Source organism: Homalodisca vitripennis, chromosome 8 (genome assembly GCF_021130785.1).
Source record: "Homalodisca vitripennis isolate AUS2020 chromosome 8, UT_GWSS_2.1, whole genome shotgun sequence".
NCBI lineage: Eukaryota > Metazoa > Arthropoda > Insecta > Hemiptera > Cicadellidae > Homalodisca > Homalodisca vitripennis.
In genome coordinates this window covers 9308580-9326497 of record NC_060214.1, presented here as the reverse complement: position 1 = coordinate 9326497, position 17918 = coordinate 9308580, and the positions used below count along the sequence as shown (strand labels likewise).

Sequence of the window (17918 nt, the reverse complement as noted above, 5' to 3'; positions counted from 1 at the left end):
GGTCAAGGTTTGGTTCTAGAAATGTTAGCTCAAAGCATAATTGATTTGGCTATTACAGGAGTACCTAACAAAAAAGACATTTATAGCTAAAAAAATAAACCTGACTAAAAATACCAGACCAAGAAACTCGTTATATTGTCCAAAATTTCGTACGTTCAAACTCTCTATTTGAATAGGTTGTTTCGAATAAAGTTACATGTATAATATTTATTGTTTTTGAGTAGCTGAACTATTTTCCAAATGCAATCCAAACATCTGTTGCTTCGCAGAAAGAAAACAGCGGCTCGCGCAATTTCAAAGCAGTAGTAGTGCTCTTCCTTCTGCTTCCCAGTTTATTCCTTCAACATGGTTGTGGTGTGTCTAAAGTGTCGTCCTTTGGTTAGTAGTGAATCTCTATCCAAACAGTTATGGACCTTTAAGAAATGTTGATAGGAAGTGATATATAGAATCAAGAAATATGGAGAATAAAGAAAGAAGGGTCTACAAAGTCGTCCTGACAGGAGGTAATTATGTAATAAATCTATAATTTTAAACCATTACTTAGATAAAGATTTACACATTTGTCAAATAATTATAATTAAAATAATGCCCCACTAAGAGGAATGGATTGATGGTTCTTGATTTGTTATGAAAAGAATAAAAATAAAAATATTGTTGCCAAACATAACCTCTTCCTAGGAATATGGAATTCTCTAGCCTAGGACTAGAAAATTTGATTAAAAATGTTTAAACTTACATGTTTTAAACCAACTATCTAGTTTACTTCATTGAGTTCCTTTATTTCAAAACAAGTAATCTATAAGTTATATTACCAATTGCATTGTATATTCAAATTTACTTACATTTTATGTCCTGGTAATTTTGGCATAGTACTTCAGCTATTTCCAACAGTTCTTTGTTCAACTTAGTAGTTTATAATGTTCCATTTTGAAAATCAACATACAATTAGGCCTTTATACTAATTGAAGACAGGCTATGATCTGAACTACAGTTATCACTTTTGACTATATAAATCATTAGCCTATTATGAATATTAGATTAAAAAGTAAAATGTAATTATTTTTTCCAAATTAAAACATTATTTGGTATGGTAACATTATAATCAAGATACATTGACTACCATTAACTTTTTTTTCAAAAATCATGAACTGTTATAAGTTTTTTTTATTTGAAACTACACATAACTTAATTGTTCATCAATGAAACACACTTCTATTAGAGTAGTAGTATTTTTTACGTTTGTTTTGGTTGCTGTTATTTCACCCATTTGTGGCTCATTTATATTTCATATTGGCCAAATTATATAAATTAGGCTATATATTTATTATTTTATTCTAGTATTTTTTTGAAAAGTATGTACTAAAAAACCTACTGTAATTACTATTGGCTGCGTTATAATAAATAGCCACCAACACAATCGAATGATATGGAATCATCGATATTCATCACCATCCAAAGGAATAAAAGTTAAATGTCGGACCAAATAATGTAATAGATATTTCAAAGAACAATATGGTTTTGCTAGTTTTCAATCTTAGAAATTAATGTGTAAATATTCATATAATTTACAATTTAAAATATAATACATTATTAATATAATTACAACAAAATCTACAACATTTACTTACCTTATTTTTAAGGATAAACATAACTGCTTGTGAAACAAATAACACACGTACGTCACTGTTCTTGGGTAGGTTACGATAAGCGGACCCGGTTTTTTAAAATTGAAATTGGCAAGCGATATTACTTAATCATAACCATTGATATAATCAATCGATACTGATTAATTACTTTGAACAATTCACAATCTATACCAACAGCTGTAAACACTTTCAAATAATACACGTAGTCGTATTATTATATATGATTACATGTATATTTAAGAATAATAATTATTATTATACATACACACAATACATATAATTACGTGTGTATAATTATAAACAATTCAATAATTATAACATAAACCATATGAACCGTGGCTCGTAATTATTTATGAGTTTTCCTGTTTGATCAATCTCGTTCTGGTTCGTTTATTATTTATGCCATTTCTTAATTATTTATGAGTTTTCCTATATTCCTATATACTCTTATTTTAAGTTAAAACATATGATTGTTATTTAGGACTATTTATATTTTTATATCCAGGGTCATTCCACATCAATTCAACCAGAAAAAAAATAATAATTTTTTCACCAAACACCTCAGATTTTTATGAAACTTGGTACATTTGTTCTATATATAGAGATTAATAACACCACCAAATTTTAAATTTTTATCTCACATACTTTTTTAGTTATGGCACTTTAAAGTTTGGTCGTTTCTTTCTCAGTTTCTGAGCGTTGGATAGTGCCCAGTAAAACGTGTATTAGGATAGAAAAAAAAATTCTCATTCACTTATTTGGCACCCAATCTTGGTGAAATTTTCAAGGTAGGTTTATATAAGTATAAGGGAAGTTAAAAAAATATATATACATAACCCTAAGCTAAGCATAAAAATATTAAAAAAAAAATATTTTTTGAACTTTTTACAATTTAAAAAAACGGGAACATGGCTCAGCGTAAAATTAAATATCTCAAAAAGGGAATGAGATAATCAAGAATTTTTTCCCACCCTAAATTATCTATATATAAAGTGGGCTTTAATTTAATAAAATAAAAGTTTTGTGTATTTTCTTCCTTCTATTAACTAAGGCCATTGCAAGTTACAATATATTAATTACAATCAAAGCGAGGTTGTACCAGTCTCAATGGCTTACAGATTGTTAATGAAAATTAAATAAAATTTTTAATAATTTTAATTTAACATTTTAATAATTATAATGTTCTATATAAACATTATAATTATTATAATATTTATATAGAAGCTTAGTTTAACACAGTACTGTACCTAAGTTCAATGTCAACATTCATGTTTAAATAGATTAAGACTACAGAAAATAAACAGGCAGATATTCTACCTCCTAATCTGGGCAAGTTGCAACACGAGGTTTTTCATGTCATGACAGGCTGCTTTTCTAGGCAGTGTATCTGACAGTTATGAGCCAGTCTGTTACTAGTGTCCCAAGAGGTAACAGTGTTATAAGCTGTGGTGGTTATAAAAGTGGTGTTTACCTTTCTTTGGATTTATGATATTGTGTTAGTGTGTGTGTCTGAGTGTTGAATTGAGTTTTAACTAAGGTGCCAATCTTTAAAAAACCTAATATTAATACAAAGATTAATGATATTCCATATACTTGTATAGATCAAATTTTTTTGAACTTAATTTTTGAAATTTTCGTTGTTTTATGATGCATTTGTAAAGAAGAGAAATTTAACCTGCTTTTAAATCAATTAGAAATGGACAATAAGTGTAGTATAGGGGCTATTAAAAACTGACAGAATGCCACAAAATTAACTTATGTTACAAAAAAAGGGCTAGAAAATGTTAGTGATTTGTCTGAAGAAAATCTCAACTTGATTAAAATAAGAAGTGAATTAGATGATAAGGAAATAATTAACATTTGTTTGCATCATAAGAGTTTATTTTTGACCAAGTACGAATTCCTCCAAAAAGTCTGTTGTGATCCTTTTAAAAAACATAAGAAACCCATTAAAAATGGCTTAAGAGTTGTAAGTATTCAGCAAAGTCAGGCCTGTATCACAAAAGGTTTAAAGGTAAAACCAGGGGGAAAAGTTGTGCACCAATTGCTCTAAAAATATATTCTCTACTCCAAATGACTGTGAAGAAGAATCACATGATGATGATCTTTTTACACTGCCGACTGAAACTGAAAACTCAGTTACAAAAAGAAGAGGCTATTGATTCTCTAAATTCCTCTTTAACGGATATTGGTTGTTTTCACACTCTTAAATTATATGCGTTGAATGAAAACTCCAAAATTGGTTATGCACAAAATAAATTAGAAAAACTGCATCAAAATGTAAAAAAGAAAATTGAAACAGTTTTAGATGTTCAGTTGCCACCAAAAATACCTAAATTGCAAAAAACAGCTGAACAAAAAGCAGATGAAATGGACCTGCTTGTTGAGAATATAAAAAGTGAAGTAAATAAACTTTCATCAAAAAAGAAAATACAACTATTAACGATTCCAGCATCACTGAATTGGTCGAGAACAAAAATCAAAGATGCCTTTGAAGTGTCTGATTATTCTGCTAGCAACAGGCAACAAAAATTGTACAAAGAAAAAGGACTTTTGGCTGAACCTGAACCAAGAAGAGGAAAGAAACTCAGTCCTGAAGTTGTGGAGTTGGTCACAAATTTTTATCAAAGCGACGAGCAATCAAGAGTTTTGCCAGGTATGAAAGATGTAGTAAGCCTGGGAAAGAAAAAATATGAGAAGAAAAGATTAATTTAAGTAACCTCAATGAAATATTTGCAAACTTCAAAAGGGAACATCCTGATTTAAAAATAGGGTTCTCCAAGTTTTGTACTCTTCGTCCCAAATGGTGTGTTCTGGCTGGTGCTAGTGGAACACACTCTGTTTGTGTGTGTACTATTCATCAAAAAATGTGTTGCTCTTAATACATGCAGCACAACTGGAAGAGAGTCACAAAGATCTACAAAATCTTCTTTTATGTGAAAATCCAACTCAAAACTGTATGTTAAGGCGATGTGAAACATGTCCCTCAAAAGACAATCTGACAACATTCTTTACAAGCAAAGTTTGAAAACTATGAAGAAGATGATAGAATAGAATTCAAACAGTGGGTAGCTACTGACAGGACACAGATGATAACACAAACTTCAACTATTGATGAATTTGTTGACGAGTTGGCAAACAAAAATAGAAAAAACTGATCCCTCATTCTTATATTGCAAAAAGCCAGTCCAGCTATTTTAAAAGCTTAAAGGATAACTGAGCGCCAAACGAAGCCATTATAATCAATGGACTTTAGTGAGAATTTCTCATTTGTGATTCAAGATGAGGTGCAGGGTTATCATTGGACCTCAGACTCCTGTACTGTTCATCCAGTAATTATTAACATGTGTGTTGACGAGGAAAAAATAGTCTCATCACATTGTGTAATCTCCGATGACTTAAATCATGATGTTTGTATGGTTTATAAAATACAAGAAACCCTGTTAGAGTATGTCAAGGAAAATTATCCAATGTCACGGATGTTTCACTATTACAGTGACGGTTGCGCCGGACAGTACAAGAACAAATACAACTTCATGAACCTTTCACTTCATGAAAAAGACTTCAAAATTAAAGGCCAATGGTCTTTCTTTGCTACAAGCCACGGCAAAACTGAATGTGACGGTATTGGGGGAACTGTTAAAAGGTTGGCGAGGAGAAAAGCAAGTCTTCAAAGGCCTCTTCAAGATCAAATACTAACAGCAGCTACCTTTTACGAGTTTTGTAAATCAAAACATATCCAAAATAAATTTCCATTTCATTTCAAAAGAATCAGCAGATGATGTTCGCCGACAGCTTGAAACACGTTTTTGAAAACCTTAATACTCTTCCAGGTACCAGAAGTTTTCACAACTTTAGACCCTTGGACTCTTCAGGAACATTAGAAGCAAGGCGAATTAGTACTGATGAACATCCTAGCCTAACGTACAATTTAAGGAGAGGGTTGGGCCTTAAATGTAAGAGAAGAAGATTTGTACCCCTCACGCTACATTGCTTGTAAATACGACAATCTTTGGTTCTTTGGGATAATAACAAATGTTGATGGAGACGCTACAGTAAAATTTCTTCATCCAGCAGGACCATCCCCCTCATTTTATTGGCCAAAACGAGATGATATATGTGATGTGCCGATTCCACACATCCTTTGCAGTGGTTGAGCCTCCACACACCTCGACTGGAAGAACATATCAATTCTCACCAGAGTGCATAAAATTAATTGAAAAGCTAATGGTTCATTAACTTTCAAAGCCTTAAAATAAGTACAGTGAAAGGGTGAATTATGATTTCCAAACATAAAAATGTAATTTATCCTTGTTTAAAACAAGCTATACCCATTTATTGAAACCAGGCGAACTTCACATTGCTCGTAAAGTAATATAATGTCACTTTCAATGGTATCAATAAATAGAAGGAAGAAAATACACAAAACTTTTATTTTTATTAAATTAAAGCCCATTTCATATAGATAATTTTAGGGGGAAAAAATTCTTGATTATCTCATTCCCACCTTTTTGAGATATTTAATTTTACGCTGAGCCATGTTCCCGTTTTTTAAATTGTAAAAAGTTCAAAAAATATTTTTTTTATAATATTTTAATGCTTAGCTTAGGGTTATGTTATATATTTTTTTAACTTCCTTATACTTATATAAACCTACCTTAAAAATTTCACCAAGATTGGGTGCCAAATAAGTGAATGAGAATTTTTTTTTTCTATCCTAATACACGTTTTACTGGGCACTATCCAATGCTCGGAAACTGAGAAACGACCAAACTTTAAAGTGCCATAACTAAAAAAGTATGTGAGATAAAAATTTAAAATTTGGTGGTGTTATTAATCTCTATATTATAGAACAAATGTACCAAGTTTCATAAAAATCTGAGGTGTTTGGTGAAATGACCTGGTTGAATTGACATGGAATGACCCTTCAATTGATAGTCTAGGATTCGAGGTGCGAATATTAGGTATCGTTTATTGTATTCTTCGATATAAAAACACTATGACATCTGCAACAGTCAATGTTTATCAGTCGTTCAGTGTTTATCATAGGTCATAACTAGGTAGGCCTATATCGTAATCTTGTCGGAAAAACCCCCTTTGGACATGAGGGTGAAGTCTTAAAATTTATTTTGTTATTGTTTCAGTCATTTTAGCTTTTTGTACATGTACATTTCCGTAGATCTAAGAGAATAATACATTTCCGTAGATCTAAGAGAATAATTGACGTTCATAAGTGTATAAATAAAAGACAATTATTTTTCACTCAACTTTTTCAAATTAGTACAATACATTGTATATTGTTACAACATATAGTAAAATTATTCTGATCATTAGGTAGCCTATAAGTCAACAGTTACGTGTACGTTAGGACCCCTTGTTAAGCTATATATGTTAAGCAAATCAATATCTACACATATTTTATAAAGTCATACATTTTTAAGACTAGCATTTTAATACAGCTGTGTTTGGGGTAGGGTACGATAAGCGGACCCGGTTTTTTATATCGAAGAATGTAATTATCGATACCTAATATTTGCATCTAAAATCCTAGACTATCAATCGATATACAAGTATCTATAGTCCTCAATAACAATCATATGTTTTAAATTAAAATATGAATTTAATATTTACAGTGATCAAACAAATTATTATAACCAAAATTAGGAAAACTGAAGACGACCATATTTGCTCCTCTCACAGTTACAGTTGTTTCTTTCTCACAAATTTCACATAATGGGTTTTTTGGTACGAGTTCAACATGTTGAAGCCACGAAAAACACGTCTTATCATCTTTGAAAGCAATATCGGTGTAGTTTTCTAAAATTTACCATGAGTTGCCATTCTTAATAATCAAACGTTACTTATGTAAAATTGAAATATTACCTTACTTACTTGTATTGTTTAAAAGTGTTTACAGCTGTTGATATAGATTATTTAAGTTAATTTTTCAAAATAATTAATTAGTATCGATTTCTTATATCGATGGTTATGCTTAATTAATATCGTTTGCCAATTTCGATATAAAAATCCAGGTCTGCTTATCGTACCCTACCCATGTTTGGTATTGGGCTACCAAAATGCAATCAAATATAATACTGTGTCAAACTAAAATTAATTATTGTTATTACCTATGAAACTAAAACAACAAATTTTATTGTGGCAATATAAATTGACGATTTTAATTTGATATTTGTTTATTGGCTGAGCTTTAGTGAAGCCTTTCACCTCAGAGGTTCAAAACATTTCATTTCTACCTGTGTATATCTGTATGTCTGTTGGTCGACACATATCTCCAAAATGAATTGACCTGTAGACTTGAAATTTTGCATCAAGCTTCATTTATAAAAGAGGAACAAAGAGTAGCTTATGATGTACATTTCAGTCCATAGAATTTGGCTGAGTGTTACATCTGCCTTACAGAGTCATGATGACAATGAAAACATAGTAGAATAAATAAATTTGGAAACTCAATACACCCATGAGAGATTTATTCCTGTAACATATTAACACATGTAGCCTAACTATCCAAAAAATACAACACTATTTTATGGTGACTTGGTGTTTAGACTTTTATTATTAAACACTTATATCAAACCAATTTAAGTAGGAAAATAAACTGAGAAAGATTTCATATGTTTCCACATATTTGAACAAGTTTTCCTCTTACTGCAACCAATTCATGTTTATTAAATTCATGGTGCCTATTTACCTTTACATTCTTTTGGCACACTATTGGGATTTAAACAGTAGTATATTATGGACATAGATTTTCCTCGAAAGTTACTTCAGATATGGTATATTTTTTAATAAAATGGTATACAATCATAGTAAATTAACAAATGGGTTTATGCATTTATGTTCTACATTTCAGTTGCTCTATAAAGAATTGTTTTTCATTGGTTACAATTCTGTGTCAAAATATTATACTTATATAGAGGTTTAAACGTTTCATTTTATATTACTTGCCCATTTATGCACCAAACATTTTCGAACACTACACATTTCATTAAATATGTTTTTAAATCTGTGAAAATTTCAGCTAACAATTGTTGAAACAAAGTGCATTTTGAAAAACTATACGTTAAAAACAGTATTTTTGGTTTTATAAAATTATTTATTGTAATATTATAGAGAAATAAAGCATTTCAATCAAAAAATTAGAACATAGCCTATTAAAAAACCTACAATTACAGTCCACAATTATTCGAACTGTAATCCATCCACAGCGACACACTGATAACAGCGCTTAACAAATGAATCGTAAGCTCCTACAAAAAAAATTTTGCGGTATCTAGAGAAGTACCTCTTCTATTGATTGTTTTAATTCCTCATCATTATTGAAGCTACAAGTGTAAACTTGTTCCTTTAAGTAACCCCACAGAAAGAAATCACACACAGTTAAATCTGGGGATCAGATCTAAAAAATCAATTCCACGACCAATCCAACAGCCATGAAGGTTGTCATTTAGTAATCGCTTGACAGGATTTGTGAAATGAGGAGGAGCACCATCTTGTTGCAAGATTTCTTGATCCATTCCTGGAACCGTAAAATGAGGCAAGAATTGTTCATTTAAAACCTGTTCATACCTATTCCCAGTCATTGTACTGTCTGAAATATCATAAGATAGCACCCCATTACAACTGACAGCTGCCCAAACAGTAATTCCTTTTGATTTGAGTAAATTTGAGATGCCACCATTTTGTTTCACCAATTGCTAGAGAGCTGGAATTTTTACAGAATACTTTTAAACCCTATTTAATGAATTGTATAGATTTTGGAAATGTTTGGTGCATAAATGGGCAAGCAATGTAAAATCAAACATTTAAACCCCTTTGTGGGACATCCGGTATTTATTTTAGTAGTAACCTAGTATATATTACATTTATCCTTAATTAAATATTTTTTGAAAAAAAAAAACTGTTGTGTAAAAAAATACTACTTTTGCCAATAACGAAATTATTTTTATTAGTAAGTTGGTCAGAGATTTACTGAAGAAAATTTTCTATTTTCTGGTGAAAATCCTTTTGGTTCTGTATATTATTTGTATACTGAATGTTTTGTTTATTTTCTACCACATAAGCCTTCCTGAGAGGTCCATATTTCAGGATCTGGTCCATACTACTGAACCAGCTGACCCCAGGAACCCTCACTTCAGGTGGCCCTGTTCACTACTATGGTGTCATCAATTAATTGCTAGTTGTTCACAAATTCCAAAAAAATAATTTTACTTTTGTTTTTTTATTTTTTAAATAAAATACCATTTAAAAAATATGCCACCATACAAAAGGAATATCTCTTAGTTTCAGAATTTATTTTACAGCTCAATTATAGTATCATACAGTCTGTATTACTTATTTGTTTAAAAAAATTAGTTATTCTTGGTTTGAAGGACAGTATTTTACGAAAGCCACAAGATTTTTGATCTTCTAATAATTTGATGGAATAAATTTTCAGGTCCCTGCGGCGGAAAAAACCACTGGTCAATCAAGGCTCTGCACTTTCTTTGAAAATTTAGGATGGAAGGTAAATATTATTAGGCTTAATGTTTACAACTAAATTGGAAAAAAATAACAAACAACATAAAAAAATAAATCATTAAGGTTTTTTTTATAAAAAAAATTAAAATATTTTGTTTGCAGTTTGCTTCTTTATAGACTGATAATTAATTTAAGTAGGGGCTGTTTCAAACAGTTCTTTAGTTTGTTGTGACAACTCTCTAGTTTGTACATAATATTTTTATTTACGACTTGTTATATGATACACAGTCCTTATCACAATATTTTTATTGAGTACTGTAATAAAGTTGATGCAAGGTATATTTTGATCTGATGCTTTATGCATTTTCAATATGGTAATCTGATTACGGTGTAGTCATAGTTTGTGCAAATTTAATTATTGTATTTTGTCAAATTAGCTTGATATATTTATGGAATTTATTTAAAATTTCTATTTAAGTATGTTTTTTATTATAATGATTTTACACTGCATTACAAACAACTGGGACACTCGTTAATTAATTTTAACAATGCATTGGCTACAGTTCTGATTTAGTACTCTTCAATACAGTTTTTCCTACGAATCATGAACAGCTTGTTATTTTCACAAAATCCAGGTGTCCCAGTTTTTTTGCAACATAATATATCATTAAATCATTAACCTATGAAATATTTAGTACCTTTCGAGGAACTTTCTTATAGTTTATTAAATGTTGTTATTCTTCTTTGGCATTCATTTTTACCTGTTATTTCAAAATTTATGAATTATTTTCAAATTGTGTATATGAATGATTTCATGTAATTAAATATTTATTCAGTAATTTTTCATGTGAAAATAAAAAATGTTGATATGTTCTTATGTTAAAAATAAAAATAAATAACAATGGTCCAATTTCAAATATTATTTATAATTTAATTTATAACTACATAATTAAAAAATGGTTTGAAGGTTTTTTGTGCATTGGCAATGAATTCCTGTAATATAAATTAATATGTGTACTAAACTTTTTAAATAAAAACAGCAAACTGTATATAAATAAGAAATATTTAATTTCAGAATTTTTTTAAAGATATTTTTACCAATATAATTTGGTAAATTGTTAACGTTTGTCAAGTGTCATGAGAGAGTCATGTATGTGGCAAATTTTGAGGACTTTTGGTATGCTTCAAATTGTTTTTCAGGTATTCCGGGTTCCGGAGACAGCTACTGTACTTCTCAGGTATTTTACTACTCAATAATAAAATTAGCTAAATGTTCCATTTCATAAATTTATTGCATACAATCTAGATTAACACTGCTCCGTGTTGTAGGTCCCAAATTTACAATGGGGTAGTCGTATTTTTTAACTTTATAAAGTGTTCTATTCAAGCTATTTATTCAAAATAGCAAATATTACATTTTTTATATCAGTAGAAGTATATTAATTCAGGTTTTTTTTTGTCTTTTGCAGCGGCGGCATCAAATTTTCAGACTTGTCAGAGGAGGAAGGTAAGTCTGTCATTATACTATTTTGCATGCTTTAGTGTTATTTCTGCAACAGTCCATTGTTAACATGTTTTATTAAATTAGTAAGTTTGTATTATAATTTTTGGAATTTTAAATTTTGTTCAGCTTTGTTTTTGTTCTTCGTTTTTTTACAAGACACTAGTTATTATATGTTTGACAATTTTCCTAATTTACCACACTGTATCAGAATCATTAACAGTGCTGAAAAAATTTGATTTAAAAAAATTATAATCTAATTGTATAAATACACCACAGTTCTAATTAATTATTAACATGATAAGATCAATAAATCCATATTGAAATTTAAATTAAAAATGTAAAAATGTTCAAACATTATTTGAATGAAAGTAAGTAATACGATATTTAAAAGTGATTAGACAGATTAATTGATAATTTTCTTCATTATTCATAATTACAATTTTATTTTATAATAACTGTGTCATGAAGTTGTAAATTTTTTACATGAATGTTTTATTATCTGTTGTTTATTGTAGTATTGTTATAGACTGACGAAAGTTTCTATGTTAAGCTTAGATAATTATAATCGGCTGTTCAATTTACATAAGATATTTGTCCGTGTACAAGAAACCATTGTGAAGGCATGCCACAACAAGTCACTGGCAAGAAGAGTGTGCCGTTCAATTCTGCATTAATGTTTGTTTTGATATCTGTGACTGGAACCAATTGAACAGTATTTAACAGTCTATTGTTTAAGCTTTGACAGATGTTAGTGAGAACAGGTGCCAACTAGGTTAGTTAAGTTAGAGAGCATCCAACACATTTAGCTGTTGTTATATGACAATTTGCTAGGTGTTAAGACTACAATTTACCCATCATCCACTCCGTAAATAACATTTTCAAAAATTAAACAAATAATAATACATTAAAATTTTTTATTACTTTTTAAGGAATAATTTTCTCGTTGTTTCATCTTGAATAGACTCAATGGTTTGTTCGTTCGTCGTGGTCTATCTTGTAACCACCGAACAATAAATTGCAAAACACATAAAAATAGTGACTCAGACAGCTGACATATTCTACCTCAACGTCGGTTGCATAAATAAAACATTGCTTCAATAAATCTGGTTTTATAAAGTGGAACGAGAACGTCTGTTGTAGTTTTATACGGTTTGTTGTATGACAAATGTTCATGCGACCAAGAATATTGTGTACAAGTAAGTTACAGCCTTTCATCTCCGTTGTCTTTGCATATTTCAACAATTCTCTGATCCACTGTGAACTTTGTGGTTTATTGATGCAAGGCAAAACAATAATTTTGCCTCATTCGAGAAGTCCTTGAAATACCCGTTTTGTTATCGCTACACTTTTATTTTCTCTGTGTTACGGCGCAGATTAAAATTTTCCTCTTATTAAACATTTGTTTCTGGAAATTGTCTGTTTCTTTTGTTTTATGTAATTTAAAAATATTACATTTAAATGAAACTTGAAGTTTTTAAATTGAGTGAGTAATTTAAGAGAGACAATCATGTAAATATTTGTATATTACAATTACTGAAATGAGTTGGTTGAGTGATATATTATGTAAATCATTAGAAATTATATTTACTGACATGAATTGTTCATTACAGCACAGTCCCTTTGGTATTAATTATAATTAGTTTGTTCAGATAATGTTCGAGTAAATTTTATATTTTAGTGTCAAACTGTTTTAATTAAATTGATTACACTGTATGAAATATACACATTAATTTACTTTAGGTCATCTATTCTTAATCCACATTGAACTTAGAGCTTGAATGCCCAGTTGGTTTTTGAATATTCTTTTCATTTTATAAAGTGATTTATTACAAAATCTTGTAAAGAAATTCTGAACCAATATTCATTAAGAAGGCTTGACGTTTTGTTATGCATATTTTAATTTAATAGAGAAATATAATGTTCTTCATTTACATATTAGACATTGTATTTTACAAATTTCACTCTACCATATACTCGTACCTTAGTTCTGAAAAGTCTAAATTAATATAACAATTAACATTAGTTCCCCATTGTTTCAATTCTATTTTGCAAATTAAAATTGAATCTTATAACAAAATTATGTATGTGTTAGTTTTTTTCCATTTATTTGGTTATAAGTATTAACATTTTAATTTGTTGACTAGTCAGAATTTTTCAGTATAGAGCTGCAGTGAAGGTGTTCATAAAATTGCCATCTTATTAAAAAATTGGGTTTTATACATACAACACAGTTTTTAGATCAAATGAGTAAAAAATCTTGGAAAATCATAAATATTAAAAATGTTTAAGAAATTATCTGAAGACGTTCATTCATTATACTTACATGGTGAATGTGATCGAAATTATACAGACTCATAATCTGTTTCATGCCATTATACCCAAAATTAAAATTAACGTTATTGTAACCATTGAACGAGAATGTTCGAGTAGATGCAGACTCATTTGTCAGTTGGAATACAAAATATTTACTACTTGTAGTGGAATGCCAGTTTGTCACAACTGGATGTACGCTTTTTTAAAACCACTTTTAACTCGTGGTACTTCAAAATTAAATTTGCCACTACGAGCCAACATTTTTCATTCATCTCAACACTGTTGGTCTAGATAACGCGTTTTCTAAAAAGTAGGATAAAGAAATTAATTATAAACTATAGTAAGGAATAAATTCAACCATGTTTTTCCATCCAACTATCTTCCCCGCCTCCCACTCCCCCCACACTTCTATAACAGATTGTTTATTTTTGTCTGACTGGACCACTACATGTTGGCAGCCATCCCCCCCCCCCACCAATGCTGTGTCAGCGTCACACCTCCCATTATTAATATCTCATACTCTAGTTTTCCTGGTCATCTTGGGTATCTCGTTGTATTTACTGTCTTCTTGTATTTTTTTCTTTCTTGGTGACGGCCGTGATCAATAAATTCCTTAGTTTGTTGTGAAGGCTGGTTCTAAATAATGCAGAACATAAGAGAATTGGAATTTAGTGATCTAAAACAGCTCCATATCCTGATTTTTTCTCATTTTCACCTTTGATTTCTTTACATTTATGTTAGTTTCAGATGGTTATAGTTTCCTCTGAGCATAAAAAAATATACTGAAATACATTTAAGCTGAAGGTACTTCAAGTAAAATTCTCTGCATAAAAAGTTAGTACAAAATAAACCAATACAACAGACTACTGAAGGATCTGACACAAAGTAACAAAGCTATCGCACACACAGACTTCCCTTTCACCTTCTGACCCCAAAATCAATAGAATTCATCCTCTGAGAGACATACAGACAGACTGTCCTTTCACCTTTTAACACCAAAATCAATAGAATTCATCCTTGGTCAAAAAAGAACTTATGCACCAAGGTCTCTAAGACCTCTCTATCAAGAGTTGTCGCTCAGAGAGACATACAGACTGACTGTCCTTTGACCATTTGACACCAAAACCAATAGAATTCATCCTTGGTTGAAGAAGAACCTATGCACCAAGGTCTCTAAGACTCTCTATCAAGTCTCAAGGTCTCTATCAAGAGTTGTCCCTCAGAGAGACATACAGACAGACTGTCCTTTGACCATTTGACACCAAAATCAATAGAATTCATCCTCGGTCAAAGAAGAACAATGCACCAAGGTCTCTAAGACTCTCTATCAAGTCTCAAGGTCTCTATGAAGAGTTGTCCCTCAGAGAGACATACAGACAGACTTTTTTTACTCGAGCCAATAGGACCGTATGTAACAAGTTCAAGTCTCAAGGAACTTTCTATCAAGAGTTATCGCACAGTCGACGGACAGACAACAGACAGCGACAATATCAAGAAGGCCCTGTCGGGTTTGTAACAAAAATTCTAAACTTAGCTAGACTGCACAATTCAAAATTTACTCTTGTTTACAAGGAGGGTTGTTACCGCTGGGTGTGTTTGTGTGCAAAATCGGTTTATTTTTAATTCTCTGTGAGGTTTCGCCAGTCGTTTAACACCTGGCGCATCAGACCAGCCGCGTAAGACCAGGCGCATCACCGCTGGGAGCCAAGAGCTACCTGTCAACTTGTTGGCATCGGTTCTTACATTCGACCTTTACTGTCCAGACACATTGTGTTTCATTCTCATGTGACACAAACTATCTAGTAAACCCGTGGTTTTACTGCATGATTTGGCTTGTAACTGGCTTAATGTAAACAAATTTTCCAAAAATATATGTAGGAACTACAGAGGGCAACTAGAAATAGCTTTTACCAAAATCTATTGATGTTCATAAGAATGTTCAAAAGAAAAATTTTTTTTTTTTTAAATTTTTATTATGATTTGAAATTTGTTAAATAATTTATTGACCTTGTTATGCAATTATTAGTAATATTCAAAACTTTACTGATTTAATATCAAAACATATTTCTTTTGGCTATATTGAATTGGTAAAGAGAACACAAATAAAATCGCTTGTTTTGATGATTTATCCTTCATTGTATACAAATTTAAACGTGGTGACAATAACACTCGTAATTGGTCCTGTGTTTTGTTTTTTGCCACGAAGGAAATTTGTTAGATAAACTGGCAAGGCCTGACCGTGAACAAGTGGAAATTTACATGATTGGCTTAAATGAGATCCAGGTGCTTTGTTGTCAGCAATCAGCTGATTAGTGGCGACAGGGAATCGTTGTTGCAGTGGTACAGAGTTTTCACAAAGGATTCCATTACTTGTTTGACGCTGTTTTCAGTCGAGGAACCCAGAGCCAATTTGCACTGGAAAAGCACACAATCTTTCCAGGTTAAGTGTTAGAGAGGGCTTCTTAGCCCTAACTTCGCCTGGTAAAATAAGACATTCTTTACTTTACTTTACTTTTACAATCTAGTTTTTTATGAAATCGATAGTGGAATGTTTCCTGAAAAAGAAATTGATCGTCAATTTTGTAAGTTGTAGCGGAGGTAAAAATGGGCGGGGGGGGCGTATCGAAATGGTTAAAAAATAAAACGTTAGTTTTTATATCATATTTTTCCTGGTTTGATACGCTTAAACCGACTGTCAGACACACAAATAATAGTTATATCATGTCAGACAACGAGATAAAGTCGTCACTTGAGGACCTATATACGGTGAGCTGACACTGAGATAACATTTATTTATGTGTCTGACGGTTGGTTCTGATTGTTTCAAGCCAAGAGAAAAATATGGTTTAGAATAAAATTACAATTTTATATTTTTAACCCTTTTGATACCCTCCTAATTTGACCTCTGCCAAAACTAACACAGCTGTCGATAAATTTCTTTCTTAGGAAAACTTTCCTCTATCGATTTCATAAAACACCAGATTGTGTGGTGGACTAAAAATAAATATAACAATATATAATTTATAAAAATTTTTGTTCCCTTGTACTTTCTAAGTTGAATACATACGTTTTTTGTTTATATATATATATATATATATATATTTGAAAAAAAGCTTTTTTCCAAGTATGTGTATTAAATAACAGGAAATGTCTCTACAGATTTTTGGCTTTAATAGCCAATCACTTACAGTGTTGACAAACTGTTAATTATTTAACGTTATAATTTAGAATTGTGTATTAGTTTGTATGGCTTTAATGTGAGCAAATTACATAAATGAAAATCTGGAAACAATCACAAGCAAAACACTACCTTTTTCAACTGGTGTTAAGCTTTGTTTCAAAAAATGTCTCAGTGAATTGAGCGATCTAATTTAACCCTTTTGATGCCATACTGTATATCAGACAGTATGAAACAAGTGAAAACGGCCATTATTTGATAAGTTAGACCTCTTAATTTTTTGTTTATTTTTTGAAATTACATGAAATGTATCAATATAAAGTATACAACTTGGGAAAAAAAAAACTTTTATGGTCATTGCCTTATTAATATTTTTTATTAAAAACATTTATGTGATCTTTGCATTTTGTATATGATGTTCGTGGCATATAAGCCCGTATTTACGAGTTGCTGCCATAAATAATCACAAAATTTCTTCACATTTTCCCTTTAAATTTTGCATGAATTTTAGAAAATGACAAAATAAAGTAGTTTAAAAGGATTCATGTTTTTTCATTTACACATTTCGAAATTGAATACAACAAAATTTGGATTGCGTCTCTCAGTAAAGTATAGTTTGCGAATATCTTCCTAAAATTTCACGTTCTTGTTCCAAAATTTTAAGTTAACAGTGGTGAAGTGTGAAAAAACTCCTCAATTGTGTTCTAATTTAACATTTATACAGTACAGAATAATTATTTTGAGTGTTGGTATAAAGACATTTTTATAAACGAATTTCACAAAATTTGTGACAACGCTC

General features: G+C 30.5%; 1 long non-coding RNA gene across 1 annotated transcript; it reads left to right on the top strand.

Annotated features, from left to right (window-relative positions):
• The first annotated feature begins 293 nt into the window (after positions 1-293).
• LOC124367268 lies at positions 294-11694 on the top strand. The gene is made up of 4 exons (XR_006922882.1): positions 294-503; positions 10102-10170; positions 11325-11362; positions 11594-11694. It is a non-coding gene; the product is annotated as an uncharacterized LOC124367268 (long non-coding RNA).
• Positions 11695-17918: the final 6224 nt, after the last annotated feature.